Source organism: Pipra filicauda, unplaced genomic scaffold, assembly GCF_003945595.2.
Source record: "Pipra filicauda isolate LSUMZ 115617 unplaced genomic scaffold, ASM394559v2 scaffold286_size1242794_pilon, whole genome shotgun sequence".
NCBI lineage: Eukaryota > Metazoa > Chordata > Aves > Passeriformes > Pipridae > Pipra > Pipra filicauda.
In genome coordinates, this window is record NW_024104405.1 from 837,208 (window position 1) to 859,144 (window position 21,937).

General features: G+C 42.4%; 1 long non-coding RNA gene across 2 annotated transcripts in view; it reads left to right on the forward strand.

Annotated features, from left to right (window-relative positions):
- The first annotated feature begins 2,196 nt into the window (after positions 1-2,196).
- The window catches only part of LOC120323558, a 60,145-nt gene continuing 40,404 nt past the window's right edge, over positions 2,197-21,937 (forward strand). Inside the window, exons 1-2 of one of the 2 annotated variants that reach the window (XR_005564107.1) lie at positions 2,197-2,450; positions 21,731-21,847. This is a non-coding gene — a long non-coding RNA (uncharacterized LOC120323558). The remainder of the gene's footprint in view (positions 2,451-21,730; positions 21,848-21,937) is intronic. The other variant, XR_005564108.1, reaches the window with a different exon arrangement.

The following is a 21,937-nucleotide window of genomic DNA, read 5'->3' on the forward strand; positions in this document are numbered from 1 at the left end:
TCAAATAAAATAAATTGGACTAATTAAATGAATTTGTCACCATGAAGTAGGCAGAAAATGGCCTGGTTTCTCTTCCCCTTGTGAGGGCTTGAGTGCCCTTTCTTCTGATCTCCTGGTTCATGCTGGCAAGAGCAAGGCTTAAGCATTCAGATAATAAAGACAAAAACTCAGGAGCATAAAAAGAATCAAGATGATTCCTTGTAAAATAATTTCATAGGACTAAAATCAGTGTTTACAGAAAATCTTAGATTACTTCTCCCAGGGATTCTCATTGTTCCAAAGTTTATTCTGCTGTGTCTCACTGTAAACTCTTTATTTAATCAAATTACTGCCATTGATCAGTGATACTGCACTACTGGGTGTTGCAGTGCGTGATCATCAGAAGGTTTCTCCTTTAAGTAATTACAAAAATCCTTAATACGTTTGTAGACTCTCCTTTGAGTAATTACAAAAATCTTTAAATATGTTGTTGTGCTATAATGAGCTAATGGCTGGCAGGGTGGGCATCACTGAACCGAGGGGTTTAGTTAGGATATTTTGGGGTAGAATATTTTCTGCTTGTTTGTTTTTCTGATGTTTGAAACATGAAATCCCTACCTGGTTTTTAAATAAACTGTTTGAAAGCCAGTTGGTACCAAGTTTAGTGTTCTAACTGCTGGTCGGGGTGAGTTGATGCAGAACAGAGAGGGTTATAAAAAGAGACTTCTGTGGGAAGTTTTGGAGGGAGACAGGAATACAAAGTAGCTGCCTTTGGAAACAGCTGAGATACCTGAAATAGGATATTAGCATGCAAGGCAAATGTAACCTTCTGGACCTCAAAAACCAGGTATCAGTACTTGCAAATATTTTGGAAATGAGCCAGTTACATACGAACTGAGCTCAACTTCATCAAAAATCCTTATAAGGGCCCAAAGAGCAGCCTCTCTGCAGCAGCAGAATCAGCTGGAATGTGATTGTTTTGCTGTGGTAATTATATATATTTATATATATATTTAACCCCAGGATTCCACCTGTGGAAGGATCTGTTGCAAAGTACACGTTTTCATGTTCATTTTCTGCATCATAATATCATATATCATAATATCAAATCATTGCACTTTGCTAAACCAAATCTGTCGTGTGCTACCATAAAGCAGAGAGGCTGAGTTCTGAAACCTCTTCAGTTGCGAGTTCACTGTTTGGGTTGGACAAAATTCCCAAACAGAACCAGGAGGTTGATTTCACCCCTTGTGCAATAAAAAAGAGGGGGTTTTCTGAGGCAATCAGAGGGAGAGAGATGGAGAACTGGAGGCAGCAAATTGTTTTGTCAATGTATCTGTTTTTGCAGCTGCCCAGATATCTACAGAAGTTAGAAATTTCTGCAGATTTTCAATGCTGACTACAAATAATAGGATTTATCTTATGCAGCCTAGACTGCTCACACCTGTGTATAAGCAAGACTTCACTTCTAGAAGATCTTTAGAACTTTCTGGAAGGTGATAGGTAACCTTGACTCCCACTGAATTCATTGGAATTAAACTGTTTTCAGTGATGGAGAAGGGTCACACCTGCAGAATCAGGCGTGGGAGTGGGCAAGAGCAACCTTCATTCAAAATTTGAATACAGCATTGATATATTTCTTTCTTTCAGTCATCAAAATTTTCACCCTCTGTGGTTGAAACAAAGGCCTTAAATTTGCATTTAAATCTCCTCATTCTATAGCTAAAACAAGAAACCTCTTCTGAACTTTAAAAAAGCATTCCAGACTGTTCTTCTGAGATCATTTGGAGCTGTCCTGTGTCTGCTGGTTTTATTTGAGAACCAAAGGATGAAATGGAACTAAAAACCAGAGTGCCATCTCTAAAGTGACTGAGACCCAGATATAACAGAAACCTCATTACAATAATGTTATGTATCAGAGTTCCATTAAATGTTCTCAATCAAACAGGTTTACAGAAATATCCCAAACTATCAAAGCAGAGCACAGAAAAGGGTGAAGAGAAAGAGAGCTGCACATTTTTAAAGAAGTTTAGAGGTGCTGAACAGAATAAATCTCCAGTGGAAAACAGGGAAAAGAAAATCAAGACATTGTTTTTGCCTGCAGCAGTAATACAGAAATACCCTGCTCTGGCTGATGGGAGGAAAAGACAGGGAAACAGCAGATTTTTGGAATATTCAGCCCTGCAGATCATCTCTGCTCTCTTTGCAGGTTGCCCTGGCAATGGAGTGGTACGAGATCTGCCCTGGCACGGCTGTGTCTGTCACACACCCACTGCAGGCAGCCCTGCCTGTACCTGCCGGGACATGCAGCAGGTGAGAGTGAGTCCTGTAGGCTCGTGCCACCTCCCAGCCCCATCTGTGTGTACAGCAGGTGCTTCAGGCTCTTTTCCAGCAGAAAGCCACCTCGTTTTCCCGGGTTAGGCATCCTGCAGCACGACAGGAAAACTGTTCCAAGTGCCCATCCAGTACGAGTAAGTGTTTTTCACAACAAGGATTGATTCTAGTGGACCCTAGAGGGGAACTGGTATTTTCTAGTGTTCTGTGGCACTTCAGGAATGAAAATAGCTCTTGCCAGACTAAACAAGGCTAAATTAAATGAACAAATATCCCTTCTATAGGACAAGTGTAATAACTTCTAGTTATAGGGCAGTGGAGGAACTGACAGCATCGTTCCTTTTTGGATACAATGATGTCACAGTGCACAGCTTTGGTCTGTTGACTGAAGGAGATTTTGTATTCCCATGTATCTTATCATCAGCACTTTCAAATCAATTTTATCCTTTTGAGGAAGGGGAGTGAGAGTTGGAGGTTGGATTTTTATTAGACACAGCTGGTCCGAGGGACGTCATTCCTTCCTAAAGCCAGGGCTGTCTTTCATATGAAACCGTGGGCTGGCTGGTGGGCAGGGGGAATCACTCGGAGCAGTTTCAACAGCTGGGGGTCAAATTATAGGGAAAAAGTGGAGAGAAGTGAAATTTATAATCTATAATTTGAAACCAAAATAAGAATGAGACAAGCTTACTTGAAGGACTGGAAGGAAAAGGATGTGATATATGGCCTGATACAGCCAAGCAAAATGAACGCTGCCATTGCACTATTACTTTGCAGACAATCCAAAAAACCAAGAGGGCCTATTAAGGCTGTCTCTGTGGAAATCTAATTAGGTCATACAAACAATCTCTGTTGTTAATAGGACCCTTTAACCATACAGGGATGCCTTAAGGAGCCTGTAGCAGATATAGGAAAGGTTCTGATCCATGAAGGGAATAAAAAGTGAACGAGAGCAAAGGAGTAACAGATGAGGAATTGGCATAGGGAAAAGATATAAATAGAAGAATTAAAGAAGGAGGAGAGGGACACAAGAGCCAAATTCTTCCCTAGAGATGACGTTGCCCTATTATGTGGGATATGATCTCCTTTGTTGGCTTGGAGGTAAGGGAATGGAGAAGAGGAACTGGTAGGAAACAATGCATTTTGTGGGGGGGGGGGAAAAAGAAGAGCTTCCAAAAAAAATGTGTGGGAAAGACCATGTGCTTAGAGCAAGTGACTGATACCAGTGACTGCCTGCAGTATCCTGGTGAAAGAGATATAGAGGAAAGTTTGGTGTAAATTCAAATAGAATTGCATCAAGGCCAGTGGGACCACTTCTGGCTTCAGGACATCATGCAGGAAAGGTGTCAAAGGTGTGTGGGTCCTCACTCAGTGCAGATTGGACTTGTTGAGACAACACCACCAAAGGACCTAATCACCCTTACACTGAAAGTGGTCCCTCTTTACACTTATTTTCTTTCCTCCCCAAGCTCCCAGGTAGCAAATAACTCTTTCCCACCTATTACTCCCATTATGTCCCAATAATATTCTGACCACCTCTCTAGCAGACAATCCCACTCCTGTACTTATTCCAGCCAAGTGTTGAGTAATATTTCTATGAACACACCCTCGAATTTTGAAAGAGTTATGGACTTAATCACAGCAGGATACTCTGTAGGCATTCTGAAGGGAATGTAGCACTGTACCTGCAGAGGGAGAATTTAATATCTGAATATTTGCAGAAAGCACACACTGAAAGAGCAGTTCTTTGTAACACACTTGGAATGTGCTGTTCAGCCACCAGTGAGCGTAAGGTATTCACATCACCTGAGTCCTGTAACCGGCCCACCTTGGGGGAATGTGCAGGTGGGATATTCACAGCAGCCTGGTTATGAGCTCTTGGCAAGGAGGGATATTGCACAGCAACATTTGCAAGTAATAATGCATAATTTGAAATTTCAGAATGTCACAGTCCGCTTACAAATAGCTCAGTAATATAAAGAGCCTAATTCAGTACTCAGACAGAATCTTCCCTTAGACACTCGAGTCCCACTGAATCAGGTGCTGAGAGAGTCAAACCATTAAAAAAAAAAAAACCAAAAACACTTCAGACCCCTTTATATGCATTTCAGTCCAGCAATGCATGGCCCTACAGCATTTTATCAGCAGTCTTTAAGCTCCTCAGTGCCCATATGAGAAGCAGAGGGGTTACACTGCTTTGCTTGTGCTGTGCTATTAATATCCCAAAGATTGCATAGGAAACCTGTATTTCAGCCCATAAAAAGCATCCTATGCCAATCCTTAACTCCCCCCTGAGGAACAAATGTAGCTATCCTGCAGAAGGTGATGGCTTAGGCGACCTGTTGGGATTCCTTTCTGCCATGAATTTTAGAAACAGCTCTGAAGAAGGCCTCAGTCATGTGAGCTACCTGAAGCAGAGTTTCTTCAAACTCAACTACATCTGCATAGGATTCTGTAGGAAAATATCCTCATTATAGATCACTTTATTCACAAATCTGTCATCTGTTGTTGTATGTGCAAAGGAAGCAGTCAAAGAGCTGCCTGTGAGCTCAGCCTGCCATGGCTGAACTGCATTTCACTTTGGACTGAGATGGAACTTGTTTACAAGAGACCTGTGCCTGTTGCAAATGAAACTGCCAAAGTTTGCCAACAGGGGTTTCAAGAAGGCCAAAAGTAAGAGGACAAAAGCTAATTTGAAGTATTTATCAGAAAAATAAGCAGTACATATGCCAATTATAGAGGGGCACCCTGTATATCAGCAGGTGCCACCACACATAGGAAACTACAGGCAGTGATTTGGGAGCAACCCAACGGGGTTGATATGGTATTTTGCTGGCTCCTATGACATCATCATTGCTGGATGGCTCTTTGGAATAAATAACCTCTTCCACGTGTCCATAAGCACACGGCTCCCAAAATAAATTTCAGTTGCTGTAAGGCTCAAGGACGTCCTAAATCACCTTGGGTTAATGAGCGGCAGAAATAGAGGAGGAAGGGGCACGGGGTTTGTTTCCATTTCACCAGAAATATTTCAGATGAAGCAATTGTTAAATGCATGAAATACAATGCAGGGCAACCAGGAAATACAAACATGAAGGTGGGAGAGAGGCTGATATCAGATTTACATACTGAAAACGTGGCAGGACACTGACACTTGTGTGCTGCCAGACTGTACTTGAAACCATGGCAGCATTCAAGATAGGTTGAGATTCTGTGGCTGCTTAAAGAGCAGTGTGTTTGTCAGGGGTCTTTGCAGGGATTCACGTTAAATATTTCAGAATAGAGAAGAAGTTGAATGTGAAACTTCCCTGAGGGGGAAAAAAAAGAAAGAAAAGTGATAGTAATGTTTGAAAAGCATGAGAGCACTTGCATTCTCACTCACAAAGAGTAAAATTAATTCCCAAGTGGATGATCAGTGAAGGACATGCAAATATAACTTCCACTTAGACCTAATCTGTAATTCTGAAGTGTAAATGGTGCTTTTATCTCTTGCTGTCCCTCTGAAGAGGGAAAATTGAAGAAGGTATGAATAGATGTGTTATGGCTGAGTAATGCCAGTTTATTTAGAAGTGTGTAGAGCAGTTACTTGATCTTCCAGGAACGAACAAGTGAAAATGAGTCCTTAGCCAGTTTATGCTGAATCTCTTTTAAAAGAAGTTGGATTTAATTATTCTGATGTTGTCTTTGCTTATCAGTCTATAACACAGAAGAAATTGTCTCCAGAGACATGTTTGCATTTAGCATGACCTTTCAATGCAGCAAAACTAAACCCTATTCTAATTCTCAGCTTGTGTTTCACTGAATTTCTGAGAATTTTGGCTGCAGCTTCAAGCCTTGCACGTCTGTGTGATGCACCACAGAGCACAGCAGGGTTGCATTCCCCGAGATTTTGGGAAGCTGGAATTTTAATATTAATATTGATTAGGTTCCAGTTTCTAAAGACATCCCAAGTCTCTTAATACTCTTCACAGCAGCACAAAATAGATCCCTCCCCTCTTAAACCCAGAACCTTTGGATGTCGTATTGGCTTAGTGGAAAACTGTTAGGTAGAGTTTCCAGGAGCCTGCTGCTCTCCAGGAACTCCAGCAACTTATTACTCACAGTTTCACCTGCACTTCAGGTGTTGCTTTTCAATTGCAGAGTTTCACTGCAGTTTTCATTATATATAATATTATATATAATACATAACAATAAAACCATCTTGCTGTGCATGGAGGGAAGTAAAACTGTTTGTTTTATATCCAGACATATATATTCTTGCTGTATTTTAAATGTGATCACACACTACATGCAGTGAAGGGCATGAAATAAAAACTGCTGGATGGCTACATGGCTGAATAGATATTTCATTTATGCTAAGGGCATTAGCTCTCGTGTCATCCCACAGGGTTTGAAGTCAGGCTGGAATCTGCAGAAGAGCTGGGATTCTGCAGAACATTCATGTGTTTCAAGTGTCTCTCTGCTGCCTTTCTAACAGCTGGTAATTCTAAGTACCCCATATACAAAGATTCTTGTCCCTACAGCAAGGGAGGAGATGAGGGATTACTTTTTGCACATGGTGGATACTTTCTGAATATCTGGTTTGCCTTCTCCCTCTGCCCCATTATGTTTTTTTTTTTTTCTTATAAATGGTAATAACAAAGTATAGAAACACAAGAACCTGCCCTGCTGGGAAACCATTTACAGGAGTTGCTACCTCTGCACAAAACAAGAGAAAAAGAAAAAGCTGATGTTGGAGCCATTTTTCTTCTTACTGTAAGAAAAACCAGGCCCAGCTTACAAGTGCCATGGGAGAAGTGTCCAGTGTCCAGACACAGACTCCCCCTTTCTTCTCTTACATGTTGCACAGAGCAGACCCTCACACTGAGCTGAAACCAAGCTCTCCCTATAAGTAATGCCTGTAACACTGCAACCCCCCAAATCCTCTGGAGAGCAAAGTTCCAAGTCCTTTGTCTGGCTCTTAATAAAGCACTAAAGAGCACAAATGCCGTTTTGGTTCACTGTAGAAGGTTAAAAAGGGGAAAAAAAGCAAAACACTTATTAACCTAAATGATTCTTTGGTTGGTACCATTTGGTCTGTCATGTGCTGTGCAGCTGAACTGAGCAGCTGTGCCAGGCAGAGTCTCAGCCAGAGAAATGGTACATTCAAAAGCCCCATCACTCCACTCATCTCTGCCCTTGCTGAAGTTTCCCTCTTGTCCTTTGTTCAGCACTGTCCTAAAACGATTTCAGCCTCGTGCTTGCACAAATCCCTTGCAGACTGCACTCATCATCTTGCCTTTCATCCCATCCCTGCTGGTTATACCCCCCCAGAGAAGCTGAGGCAATGCCTTCCACTGCCCGGGGGTGTGTGCTGTGCTCCCCTGCCCCACCCCAGCCTGGGCAGCTGTCAGAGCTGGAGGTGATCGGGAAGCAGGGAAGGAGAGACCGGAGGGGAGTACCTGGCACTGTGAGATCACACTGTAAGAGCTGGTTTAAAGTTTCTGTCGATGACAGGCAGTTCAGAGACACCTGACAGTTTGATCACAGGGCAGTGGAGCTCACTGGAATGTCACTGTTTATGTGGTGCATGTGCTTGCATTTTACTGGTGTTTGTCCATCTTCCCACCCATCTGCCACAGTTTCCTGAACACAATGACTTGATTCACAAAGTTGCTTTGCTCTCATTCTCTCTGTCCTACACCACATCACACTGAAAATCCAGTAGGAAAGAATTCTGTTTATCCCATCTCCCAGGAAATATTGGCAAAGACTGGATGTTTTAAAAACTCTAACCAGCACAGGAGTTAAAGAGTTCATCTCAGATGAAAATCTTTTTTCAGAGACTTACGCCTTGGGTGAGCATTTCACCAAGTATTTGCTGTGTAGAAATGGTTCTCCCTGTCCCAAATCCATCCCCATCTCCTCTGTTCTCCATTCTCTGCCCCACCTCCCATATTTATAAGGCATATCTGAATCACATGGTGCTGTTGTCATGCCTGTCACAAAGCAGACATGCCCAAATGGCAGCCTTTCAGGATTCCAGCTCCCTCTTGCAGAAACAAAAGAAAAAAGCTGAGAAAACTGCAGTTGCAGCTACATATCTTCACCTCAGACACCTTAAGGACTGTGGAACAGCACAACCAGTGGCACAGGGATGTTTTGGAGGTCCTCATCTTCACATTCTGAGAGCTCCCAGCTTAGTCAGATCTATATTATGAAGATCCCAGGTCACATCAAACTATTATACCACCCTTGAAATCCAGCATGCAGCAAGCCAAACCACATTACATCTGCTGGGGCAGAGACCTTGACAATCATTGCTCAGCAGCAGAAGTACTAAAGATGCATTTAGGCAGATTTTTTAAGCCTTAACATGGTTCCACAACCCTTCCACGAACAGCAAACTCTAAGTATGCCAGTCAAGACTGGTCTCAAGATTACCAGCATGTGAAAACTCCAATGCTTTTCCACAGCAGCACAGAGCAGTGGCTGGGACACCGAAGGAACTGAGCTGGTGGATGACCCGTGGGTGCTCCCTGACCTCCCAAGAAGAGAGCCCAAGTAGTCCCTGACAAGCCTCGTCCTTCACACCCCGAGCCCTTGCTGTAAGCACTGCTCCTCCAGAGCGGTCAGGGCAGCAAGAGGAGGGCTGGGACAGAGGACAGCAAGCCCAGGGAAGTTTAGTTTAGCAGGCTATAAATCCCCCTTCCCCTCCTCCCCTCTTTATTGCCTGTCTTTGGAAAACACAATCCGATATAAACCAGAGAGAGTGGAAGCAGGGCAATAAAACTGTACGGCAGGAGCCCCGAGTGTCGCAGGGGTGTTATATTACTGGCATTCCAAGTGGCTGATGTCAGGCAGGGAGCAGCAGGGCTCACAACCCACCAGGGCAAGGAACATTCCCAACTGTCCTTTGTGGCCCTGTGACATCCCTTCTGCTCAGATCCATTCTCGGCTCTTAGGCCATCATCCCTCCTGCCCTTTGCTGCTCCCAGGTCCTGGCGTTATGATTTGAAGGGCTCTGGTTTCAAAGCTCTTCAAGTTGAGCACTCAGGCCTTTTGACCATGATGTTTGGAGTCAAGATAGCCTTGAAATGCATGATGTGTTGTCTGATCCACGTGTCACACATATAAAGATTGTTTCTTGATATTCACGTGGCCGGATTAAAATATATATGTATTGGCTTAATTAAAAAGTTAATTTATTTGAACTCAGCTCCTTTTAGATGGGGCCAAGAGTTTTGAAACTGATTGGCAGTTCTGAGTGCCCTCCATGAGGGATGGTTTTCACAGGATGGGCTCCCAGCACTTTCCAAAAACCAGGCCCCTCTAAGGCACGATAAATCAGGCACTTAAAAGACAGTTTCCAACTGTCTTTGCCAATGCTTGCTGTGAAAAATTGAAGAAAAGACACTTAACCACACTTAAGAGTTGGACTTAATGACCCTTGTGGGTCCCTTCCAACTCAGAATATTCTGTGACCAAAGTATAAATATTGCTCAGAAACTCAGACCTGCCTACCAGGAGCTGGCACAAGGATGATTTCTTGGGGCTAAGTGTCTTTCTTTTCAATTGTCCTAAGTTAGGTGTTTGCTATAAAGCTCATATAAATAAGACTATAAGAAATAGCTCTGGAAAAGAATTCTTCCTGCTTTTTTTGCGGATACGGTCACACAACCAAAATTAAGCCTGCCCAAGTCATCATGCGGTGACTCTTCTGTAACCCATCTTTTTTCTCTCTCTTGCTGTTGTTTTATTGTTCAGAGTCGGTTCTGGTTGGCTCCATTTGCTACGCTGTGGGAGTGTTTGCTGGCACATGGTGAAAGGTGCAGCTGGGGACAAGGGAATACGAGGTGAACTTTTTGGGGACAGCCTCCTCTTACATGGACTTACAGCAGCCTGAAATGCCCACCAGGCTGGCTTTGGCTGTCACCTTTCTGTTGAATTAGTACATCATTAGTACCTCACTTCAGACAACCGAAGTTTGATGAAGCGAATCCCACCATTCTTCCCACCCAAGCACGTTCCAGTTCTGAGGAGGGCACAGCAGTGCCAGTAATCTCCTGGAAGTGGGAAATCCTCAATGTGTATTCACAGAGCCCTGTGCTCTGATTTCTCTGCCATTTTATAAATATGACACATCTACTCTGGGGCGGTTTCGGAGCATGTGGGGAAAAAAATATCCAAATTAACTTTAGAAGTGGACCAATTAAAGCCCAGTAAACCCCTGTGTAGACACTCTTCCCGAGTATCAAAGAGGCCTTAATTCAGGTCAAACTAATTTATTTTGTATTGAAGTAAAACAAATCAAATAAAGGTCCCTTTAATCCCAAATGAGAGTGCCTGGGCAGGCGGGTGGAGGGGGCTTAACGCTGTTCAGAATTTAATGGCATTTGATAGCAATTACTTAGAATAATCTCCTTTATGAGGTTTTTGGACACTCCTCTCAAATTCAGTAGCACTGTTTGCTTAATTATATGGAATAAAGATGACACTGAAGAGTTAACATTGGAAATTGAATTCCAAAGGGTTTTCTGCACATGAAATGTCAGGATTTTGAATGACCAAGTAAGCACGAAAAGGACATTTGATTATCTCACCATTATAGAGGTGCATCACTCTCCATAGCATTGATTTCTTCATATTTCTGCAAGTCTGTATAGGATTTATTTTTAGATCCAAGTTAGCTTTTTGGTTCAAGGCAACACAGCACTTTGAAGAGAATTCTAGATTAATGATTGCATAATGGTGTATATATACATATTTATATATATATGTGTATATATGAAGGGAGGATCTCTTCCACTCTCTTCTCCACCTAGATGGATATTTAATGACCAGGATATTGTACTATTTTGCATGAATATATAACACTTTTAAACCTGTGATCCTAAAGCACCTCTCAAATGTCAGTGAACGAAGCCTCCCCCACTGCCCTTGAGAAAATTAAGTAGGTGCCGTTATCCCAAATTTACAGATAGGAAAGACACGATCCTAAGAAGTGAATTGTCTTGCCTAAGGTCACACACAAGGAGAGAATGACTGCATGGAACAAAACCAATTCTTCTAAATCCCTGTCTTGTGACTCAGTCACAAGACTGCCCATCTCTATTGTTCTACAACGAGCCTTATTTCCACTATCTGCCTTTCCAGAAACTCTGCTGTCAATCCCAGCCTTTCTGGGGCAGCCCCATTGTCTGGCACTATCTGTTCAGAAAGATGGAGCAGTTCCTGGTCGGGTGGCTCAGGGGCTGCTGTGGCACTTGAGCCTGGTGGGGTCTTTCTGCTCCTAATCCATTGTATCAGCTCCTGGCAATTCAAGCACCATCTACTGAATTGCTGGGGGTGGAAGGTCAATGCATTAAGCACAGCAGATTAATACACTGCAGTAAATCCCAGAAGCAGCACTTTAAGGAGCCAGTAATATTTCACACGTGATTGTTCCCCCAGTTGATTGCACCATTTTGTGAGTGCGTGTGTGTGTGTGCTGCTTTGACTCCCTTTACGAGCTTTCCCAAGCTCCCCTGTTTAGTGGAGATTGCTGTGTCCCACACTGCTGGCACTTTGATCAGGGAAATTCAATACCTGAGGTCTGGGCTTTATAGGAAAGCAAGGTCCAGATTAAGGGAATTAGCCACAGTATATCACAACTAATAAAAGAGTGATTGAGCCCCACCACAGTGCTGCCCCAGGGGACGGGAGGGGAGAGGAGGGGGGGCAGTGACAGGAGGGGGAGGCAGACTTGCAGATAAAGCCCTGCCCATAATTAGAAATTAATAAACCTGCTATCACATCGTGCCTCTTATGGTTCTAGCAGCCACAGCAAGATCTTTGCACAAAATATTGCATCTATGCCCCCTTTTCTTTCCTTTTTTTCCTTTCCTGTTTCTGTTAACCTTCTCCATTCCCACATTTCCAGTGCAACCAACTTACAAGACTTTTCAAAGGAATTCTGTGGAGAAATAAATCACATATTCCACTGATTCTTATGTCTGTCCCACACACTGATTAAATAACTTAGGACAGTAGGAGCTACAACTTACAAAACTTGACAAGAGCAGGACTAGGAGCTACCGACACTGCCATTGTGTGGATGCTGGGATTTCTCTCAAGATAAGCCTGAATAAACATTTTGTTTGTTGTTTGCTTATTGTTATGATGGACCAAACCAAGACCAACCACCTTTCTTTGCTTGGAAAGAAAAAAACCAACCAAACAAACCACAAAAAACAACGACAACAAAAATTCTAACCAGATCTGAGTACATAATTTGCTCTTGGACTAAGAAAACTGCTAGAATACTTTCCTCTGAAGGTTTTCTGAGTAATATGCCAAGACACAGTGTAACATCTACACATTTAAATCAAGAGAGAGTAGGTTTTATTATTTTACAGACAGTGATTGAAGAAAGATTAACGATCATTCTACCAGAGAGAATCCGACTGCTGCATTATCCCAATTATTCAGTCACAGAAAGATTGTGTATGAACTGTCTTCACTTAGGCTGAGCTGCACTTCCTTCAAATTTCCTTGCCCATTTTTTTTTTTCCTGAGTCCTTAATACAGACCAAACTTCCCTTGAGGCTTTCTTATTCTTTTTTTAAAAGAGATTTGCTTGGACGAGGGGTAGCAAAAACAGTAGTAAAACCCCCAGCACATAATCACTGTGTGTCTGGCATCTCCTTTGCCATAAATACGTCTGGGGCCGAGTACAGTTGTACACAGACAACTTTGATTTATTCAACAAAAATCTGAGTACTTGATTTTTCAGTTTTTGTGTTCTTTGTCCATTATATTTGTTTGGAGAACAAATAGAGAAAGCTAGCTAACTTTATGGTATCACTTTGGATTTGGGTGTCTGTTTATGTAGTGATTTTGGTGCTTATTAATTCAAATCTGCCCCAATACAGCAAAGGCACTTAAGCACCCCCCTTATCTGACTGTGGTGTGGTTTAGGATCTTTCTTGGAGTCAAACACAGGGTTAAGTGAGTCAGAGTCACAGCAATGAAGGATGGGATGTATTAATCACACTTAGTGCCTCGCAGAGTTTTAGAATTTCTGTGTGCTGAATAAACACCAACATTCTCTCCAGTGACAAATTCCTCTGTATTTTTTACTAAATCTCTTCATTTCACCACTCTCCAGCATTCCAGCATGAACAATGGTGAATGCTGGAGCCAGTGGAAGGAGTATGTTGAACTAAATGCATATTTGATCAGGTTCCTAGAATCCATTTTCACACATTATTTATTACTACAGTTTATTATTATGGTATAAAGTAGATGGCTACACAAATAGATATTCTGTCTAATTAGGCCTGAAATCCTCACTCATTTGCCAGATAATGCATTTTCAGTCAAATGGCACAACAGGATTGATGAATCACAGTAACAGTTGTGAACAATTACAGTGTTTTTCAGGACAACTGACCAAGCACAGGATTTTGAAAGCATAAGCAAATATTTTTGTACCCTCACACCTGACAGTAATTAAATTTGCCTCAAGTTTTCAGAAGCACATAAAGTAATTTTCTTCCAAAATCAAGATTTCCTGCTTTCTAATGCTTTTGCTTTCTTAAAGAGCAGGAATCTTTGTGCCAAAGCAGACATTTGTGCTTGTCACATCCTCTCTGAGCAAAGCAGGTTCCCACCCTCCTCAGCTGTGATATCAGCCCAAGAGGTGATACAGAAAATAATCAGAAAAGAATGTTAAATTCAAGCTAGAAAATGTTGTGGAAAGCTATCAATAATTCATGGACAAATGGTTGGTTGGTGTGAGTAGAAAATTTTGGTTAAATGTCAGTTCCTAGCAAGATTTGTTTTCCTGGCACAATTGAGCCATCTCCTTGAATTGTCTGTCAAAAGTGGGCTAAACCTAAGAGCAAAATTATATATATTAGCTGAGAAAGAGACTGAGACAGCATTAATATATGAAGCTTGCCTGAGTATGAGCAACCCACTCTGCTGTGATACACAAGTTAAAGCACTCAGGAACATAATATTTTATTTGAAATCAAATTGGAAGTAAGGTAGATTATTTCACATTTTGTGATCACCTTTTAAGAACTTAACCCTGAATTTTGTGTCCAGTAAAATCTTACTGGATAATATTCCCTTATGGAGACTGTAAACTCTTAGTAACTAGAGACCAGTTCCAGCAACAGTGTCTGTGGCAGCACAGCAGCTCTGCCTGATCTTACTGAAGATGGTCAATGCTGAGAAGTCTTTCCCTCTCTAACCCCCAGTCTCACCCAATAGTCCTAGTATGTGCTGATTTAGGTTATCTGCTTTCATTATTTCATTATTCACCTGCCAAATAAGAGGAAAAACACAATAAACCCCCCAGTTTCTCTCAAAAAGAAAGCTCTAGTTGTCATATCAGAGGATGCCTTTCCCACAGTGCCTTGTGCACAAATGGATCACAGATCTGGGTGTCAGTGAGACAAAGCTGTCAAGGGAAATCCTGTCCATAAACAAACAGGGAAACTTGTTTTAGAAACCCATTTTAAATCAAAAAAAAAGCAGAGCAAACAACGTACCCAATGCACTTCAAGCTTTTCTTAACATCCCCAGTCAAACCCCGGATAACTCCCCAGGTTACAACTAGTTTAAGTTTGCTTCACAATCCTGGAACTTTACATTTTAATCAGGCAAAGTTTGGGCCCAGAGAAGCTAAACCCTAGGCTATCAGAAACGTCTAGGTAAGAGCCAAATATTGAAAATCTTTATGTACACATTAATCCTTTTTTTTGTACAGCACTGCCATAGAACTAAGAAATGGATCTCTTTCAGAAGAAAACAAGAGAGCAGCACCCCCTAGTTCTTAGTTAAATATTAGATGAAATTGCTGAAATGCAAAATTTATGACATGCATTCAATAAAGGGCTCAGACTGGTTTTCTAACTGCTTTGTTACTTCTTTCCAATCCACAAAAAAATTACACAGTGAGGGCTGAACTTCCACTTCCTTGGGCTTTTATTTCTGCTTCTATTCAAGCGAGGGGTAAAATTTTGATAGATTTGAACAGCACAGAATCAAGGCTGGAAGACCTGATAAAAAGTCTACTGAAAATTCCTATCAGTCCCTGTAGACTTTGCAGCAGGATCCCAGCTGAGTGTGAACTTGGAGCAGCTCATTGGGGATGTTTGGAATAACTCAAACCGAGCCTGGGACTGTCACTGAAGCCTGTTTTATAAAGTGGCAGGAAATAAAGACACTGTTGACGGGCAAAACTCAAGAAATTGCTTAAAACCCTCCAAATCTCTTTGGAGATCCATCCCCACAAGGTGAACCCCACAGGTGATGATAAAATGCCAGCGAGCAGGACCAGCCCACCCCAACTGGTTATTGACTGTTTGCCAGAGGGACAGGTTGGGAACACTGGGATTGCCAATAACCAGAAGCTGAAAATCCAGAGAGGTCAGTTCCTCCCTCACATCCCAAGGCTTGGATGGTGACTTCTGATCCTCACTGAGAATGTGCTAAAATTCAAAGAAATTAGAGCTATTTTTAATGTAGTTAAATGGGTTAGTGTCTAGGCATTGAAACAGCTATCTGAGGATATCCTAAGCTCTACCAAACAGGATGCAGTTGCTCTATAAAAGCCATCTAGACAGGACATTAAAGTCATGCTGCTGCCATCTACACATAGTCATGAAAGATACTTTTATGAGACTTCCACATCCAGCTCAGTTAGCATATTCCCACTCCACCTACACTGTACATTCCAGGAATGCTTCAAGCCCAACCTCAGCTATCCGATAACATTTATCTTTCATTTTAAAACTTTTTATCCATTTATGTCAATATATGGCTTATAAAGGAAGCCCCTTTGTCCTTATCATTTCATAGATAGGGACAAAGTGATTTACTCAAGGTTTCAAAACACTCCAGTGGAAGAACCAGCAATAAATGCAATCAGAGTTTCCTGACTCAGTGCCCTTTTGCTGAACCACACTCTGCTAGTTTAACTTTCCCTACCATCTGCAAGGACATACAATAGTCTGGTTATCAGCCCCCTGCTATCTATAACAACACACACCATAATGTAGTGCTTGGCTCCTCCAAGAAATGACAGACTGCTAAATCTGTCATTAATAATGATATAATTATTAGATATAATTAGATATAATTATTACCTAATTTTCTGATTTTGCTTACTGTTGACCTAACTGGATAGTAAGAACAGAGGGATGGGGACGTGATACTAATTGTTCATTATTAAACCATTTTACTAAAGACTTCACCTTATTAAGGGGATAGAGATTTTGCCCTATGCAGTGCTAATAGTATTCTACTGTTTCTTCTATGAAAAGGACCCTTTTTAAAGTGGGACCATCTTCTATTTCAGTCCAAATTATCAGTCTGGGTTGTATGCTCTTCTTGCATACACTCCAGGTATCTCTTTTCTGTATTTACAGGACACTATAAACAGTTGTCACTGTGACAACTCAGTGGAGACCTTTTATCCATACAAGTGGTTTGGTCCTCCTGTCCTTGAGCTGGTATCACTTCTCCCGTGGTCACCACCTACCACAGCACAGGGGATCTTAATCACGAGCTTATTCCACAGGAACAAGTTCTGACTAAGCCCTTAAGCATCCAGTTTTTCCTGAGGGATAAAGAATACAACACTCAGGGCTCTGGTTAATAGGAGGTGAGCAAAATGCTTCCCAGGTCAGCTTGAAATCAAATGCATCAAGGGAAACGTGTTCTCCCAAAATATTCAGAATGTTTGCAGTGCTTCCCTATGTAACGATGGCAGTGTGCAAGGAGCTTCCTTGGCAATCACAGAATGGAAATCTTTGCTTTGGGAAGCTGACAGATCTTACACCTTGGAGATGACTATCATTCTACCCTGGCAGCCTCTTGTTCCAGGCTGCCACATTTGGCATGGCTTCCCATCACCATCATGCACTGGTAGACACTGTGCATCCCATTTTTCAGCCAGGCTGCTGTGATGAAAAGCCTTTTCTGCACAGTGATTCTGGCTGGTCTCCTTTAGCCTGGGGTAATCCTAACAAATGAAGTGCTGCAGTCAGGAGTGAATGTCAGCATACACACATTTAGAAAGGGTAACTTCACTGCTGAAGATAACATGGAAATAATACAGCAAAGCCAGTATCTAAGTACAGTGATGCCTCCAGAATGGACTCCTGTAACTGCACAGAGTCACATACACAAAGCCTGCCCCAACCTTCTGTTAATTAGCTTTTGTTTTCACCTAGTTTTGCCATTGTGCCAATGAGAGTACATGTGAATAGCCACAGACAGGTTTAAGATCTGGTTTTCCCATGATTCTGATGACAGGCAGGGTAGTGGAGTTTAAGAAATCACAGAGAGTCATCGCAAAGGGATGAAGGTTCTTTGACCTGAATATTTTGATCTTGTGGGCAGGAGGCTGGTTTGAACTGGAAACTAAGGGGTAGGTGACTGTGAAAGGTATTAGTAGAGGGGAAAAGAAAATCTGCTGCTTGGCATCCATGTACTAGATTTGTGCTGTGCAATCAACTGGAGAAATCCAGACTTACACTGTATAAATGAAGACAGCTTTTCCTGGGCAAACCTGGCCTGGCCTTCTGCAGGCATGGAATACCTTGCAGCAGCAAGAGGAGGACTACAGGAAGGTCCAGTGATTAAAAAAGGAGTTTATGAGATACCCATCACCACAAGAATTGTGATTGCACATGGGACAGAGGATTTGGGCAAGCTTCAAAACTGGGCAAGTTTGGGACAACTTGGATATTCCCATTCTGTCCTCTGGGAAGCAGTGGCAGTTCCACACAAGTTGGTTGCCTAAGGGGAAGATTCTCTTCTGTGAGCCCTCAAGACCAAAGTGAAAAAAAACCCCTCACTATGATTGTCTTGCAAATTTTCCAGCAGGTACTCAGAAAAATATTCTCACTGCCCTAGAGGCAGGTTCTTAATTTACTTCCTGCCCTGCACCGTGTCTCAATCTTGCTTGTGTTTTTCTCTTTATTTTGAGGGTAGGGGACTGGGTTTTTATGGTGGCCATGTTAATCGTATCCCTGGTGGTCACAAAGGAGTTTAATAAAAGGGGTGGGTGGCTGGGTTAATTATTTTTTCCATCTGTCTTAGGAGAAGAGTGTTTTAAATAAATACAGCTCTGGTGGAGCAGAGGGGTTGCAAGGGTAACGTTTTTTGTTTCCCTTCCTTTGTCACCCCACCACCCTCCTTCCCCACCCCCCAGTTTATTTCCTGCTGTGGAGACAAGTGACTTAATAAACTATTATTTATTTGTTAAAGATGTCTCTTTGCAGCACTAGCTTTCCTGCTGGGGAGATGAGTGTCTATAAAATATTTCCAAAGGTACCTCCTTTAAAGATTTAGTGGGTTTCCCAATAGCACACTCCAAATCCTGCTGCTGTAAAAGTTGGTGGCTGTTTATTTTTCGACATATGTAAGAGCCCGAGTGATGGAGCAAGAGGAAAGGTTTGTTCTTCCACTTTTTTTTTTTAATCTGCTTCTACTTTGAGCCTCAGTTCTGTACAGCAGGAGCAAACTGCCAAGCCAGCACTGAGCCCTATTTTGTTTAACAAGGCTCTGGTTTAGCTCAACTTTATACCATACAGATTTGCTAAGCAGGATTGAGACCTTCATTTTAAACAACTCTGTGCAACAGTTGCTGTGCAGGGAGTCTTGAAGTTAAAGCACTGGGCTTGAAGGTGTTGGGCCACAGATCTCAGTATCACATGGGCCAACTCAGGTTTATTAATGTTTCAAGACAAGTTATCATTTTTTTACTACCCCAGCATCTTTGGAGGAGACTGTAAATAAAATCCTGCTGCTCAGTATGGACCTTTTAACCACTGACACATTGATTCCTTTTTTTAAAAGTAGGCATTCATTTCTATTTTCTGCTCAAAATTCAGTCTACAATGCTAAGTGCTGTGTCCAGCACCTTTCTGCTTCCCTCATACAGGTCAATAGAGTTTACTGCATAAATACTGCATACCAATAGTAAATATCCTCACAAATGGTGCACAGCCTCTTCTTCTCCAATACCACAGAGTTAGGAATTACTGCTGCAGTAATCATTCAAGGTGTGTAACACAACCTCAGTAAGAGAATACAGCATTACAGCCCGGTGGCCCAGACAAGCTCAACATTCCAACCTGAAGAGCAATCAACCTATCCAACATCCTGTCATTTGCTTCTTACAACCTCACTGGGTTGCATCAATCCCAAAGCCACAGGTGAAACCCCACCTTTGGGGCCAGTTCTCCCCTGGAGAAACCCTCAAGTTGATAGATTGGAGGTGTGAGGTTTAAACAGATTCCCAAATTGGTGTTTACATGGAAGGAGGGCACATAAACCTCCAAGTGTATCAGTCTTCCCAGGGGTGATGCCAGTCCAGTTGTTCTCAGGACAACACCAACCAACCCAGTGCCTCTTTCAGAGAACTCCTGCCCATACAGGGTTTTGGGCCAAGTTCTGGTTGTTCAGTGCTGGTGTTGGCCCTGGCACAATTATTCACCTGGAGTCTGGCCTATTTGGGACCCAGCTTCCTACCTGAAGCAGGGGAGAGCTCAGGAACCTTCCAAAACTCCAGAGCTCTGTGGTTCTCTGCTTCCCCCAGGTGGAGGCACCTGTGGTAGCAGTTGGCTCTGGGACTGGCACGGGATCTGCACAGGGCACGTGGGGCTGGAGCGGGGCCAGGGAAGGGTTTGCTCTGCTGCCCAGAGACTGCCTCGGCAAAGAGGAGGATAAACCACTGGGGAGTCCCCAAAACAAACTGGGTGGGAGGAGGAGGAGCCTGCTGAACACAGGACAAGGCTACTGGTAGAACAAGGAAGGAGGAATTCCTGGGTCGGGCAGTACACAGAGTAAGGCTGAGGTGACTGGGGTATGTGACTACCTGTCCACTGCTCTGCTGCTCTGCTGCATGTGAGACTCTGCCTGAAGTCTCTACTGACCAGCAATCACATCCCAGCATTGCTGGGCTCAGCATTCACTCCGTGTGTGTGCACTACTGCTGAAAGGGTTTGCAGAATATCCGTGTTCTCCTCAGATGAACTAAGAGGGAAGGGAGAGGGAAGCACTAAAAAGATTTGGAACACTAGGAAAGAGATGCAGATGCTGGCTTTAGTTCTTTTAAGGCTGGCTTTACAGTGTTTGAGACGAGTTGGACTCCTGTCTCACATTGCAACTGGGTTGCCTTGGGCCACAGGCCCTCGTGCCCACAGCAGGCAGGTCACTCCAAATGTATCTGCTTGGGAGATTCATTCTTCCCAATTGTGAAAAGATGAGGAGGTGTTGCTTCTCTGCTACATACAAAGGGAAGGGAAGGGGGGGTAGAAGATACTTCAGAAGTGGAACTATTGAAAAGTTGCAGTGGAATCCACTGGGGAAGTGCAGAGCTGAGTCCCACTGATGACCTTGTGATGAACAGAAAGAGCACAGAAAAGGTTTGGAAAATGGTTCTTTTTTTGACAACAAGATTGGCTAATCACAGGAGGGCCCTGAACAGAGATGAGCCAAGGGCATGACAAGGAACCAGGAGAGTGAATGCTGGAACCAGACTGTTGGCCAGCAGCAAATGGCAGCTGTATAAAATAATTGTAACCAAGGTTCAGTCCCACAGAGACAATTAGCTACGTGAATACAAACCAGAGCACAGATAACTGAATGGAAAATTAATATTTCATTGCTATATAAGACTGAAAAAAAGCTATGAAAATACACAAAGAGACATCCTATGTACTGTGAATGAAATTATTGTATTATTTGAAACTTTCCAATTACAGCTGCTGCCATTATTCAACATTATAGCTATGGATACATCTGCTTAGAATGGCCTCAACTATATCTGGTTTTACCCTTGTTTCAGACAAAGAACACTAAAATCACAGAATCAGAGCATTCAGTGGAATCTGAAATCAACACCTTCCTTCAGCTTTGACACCACCTTCCTTATTGAGGTCCTCCTTGACTTCAGCAGGCTTGCATGTGTAATAAAGCAAACCCTTCAACATTTGGCCCATAGCAGCAGCCATAAATTATTTCTTTGTTTGTTTTTGAAGACCTGATCCTTCATCCATCCACTAATATTAATAGAGGAATTTTTATTTGACGTCACTGGGGAGGAACAGATCCCAAGGCGTTTGTTCTCAGCCATATCAAAGCAACTATTTTGTATTGAAAGTAAATTAAAATGCAGTATTCTTACATTTGCCAGGAGTGTAAATCTCAGCACCACAAATCAAATCTTAACTGTATATCTACCTTAAATATTTCAAATGAAACCTGTGACAGACAAGTTGTTGGATAACTGATCTTTTTAAAAATTTTTCATCAGAAGCAAGATTATTCAAAGGATTACTTCAAGCTACTTTTTAGTGGCTGAAGCACAAAGTGATCTAGATTTAAAGCTTAGGTACAGCAATTTTAATTTGGAGTTTCTCTGTATTTTCTCAAGGATGCTCGAGGACAGAATGTCACTTGAATGAGCTACTCCCTACACTAAGCAGAAGGTGACTGGACAATTTACATCTGCACACTTATCAAAAGGAAGGCTGAAGAATCATATTTATTGGTGAGTCTTGCAACAACATTACGATGTGGGAAAAGAAGCTCTAAGAGAAAAAAAAAATAATCTTGCATTGTGTCTGATCATATGCAACTT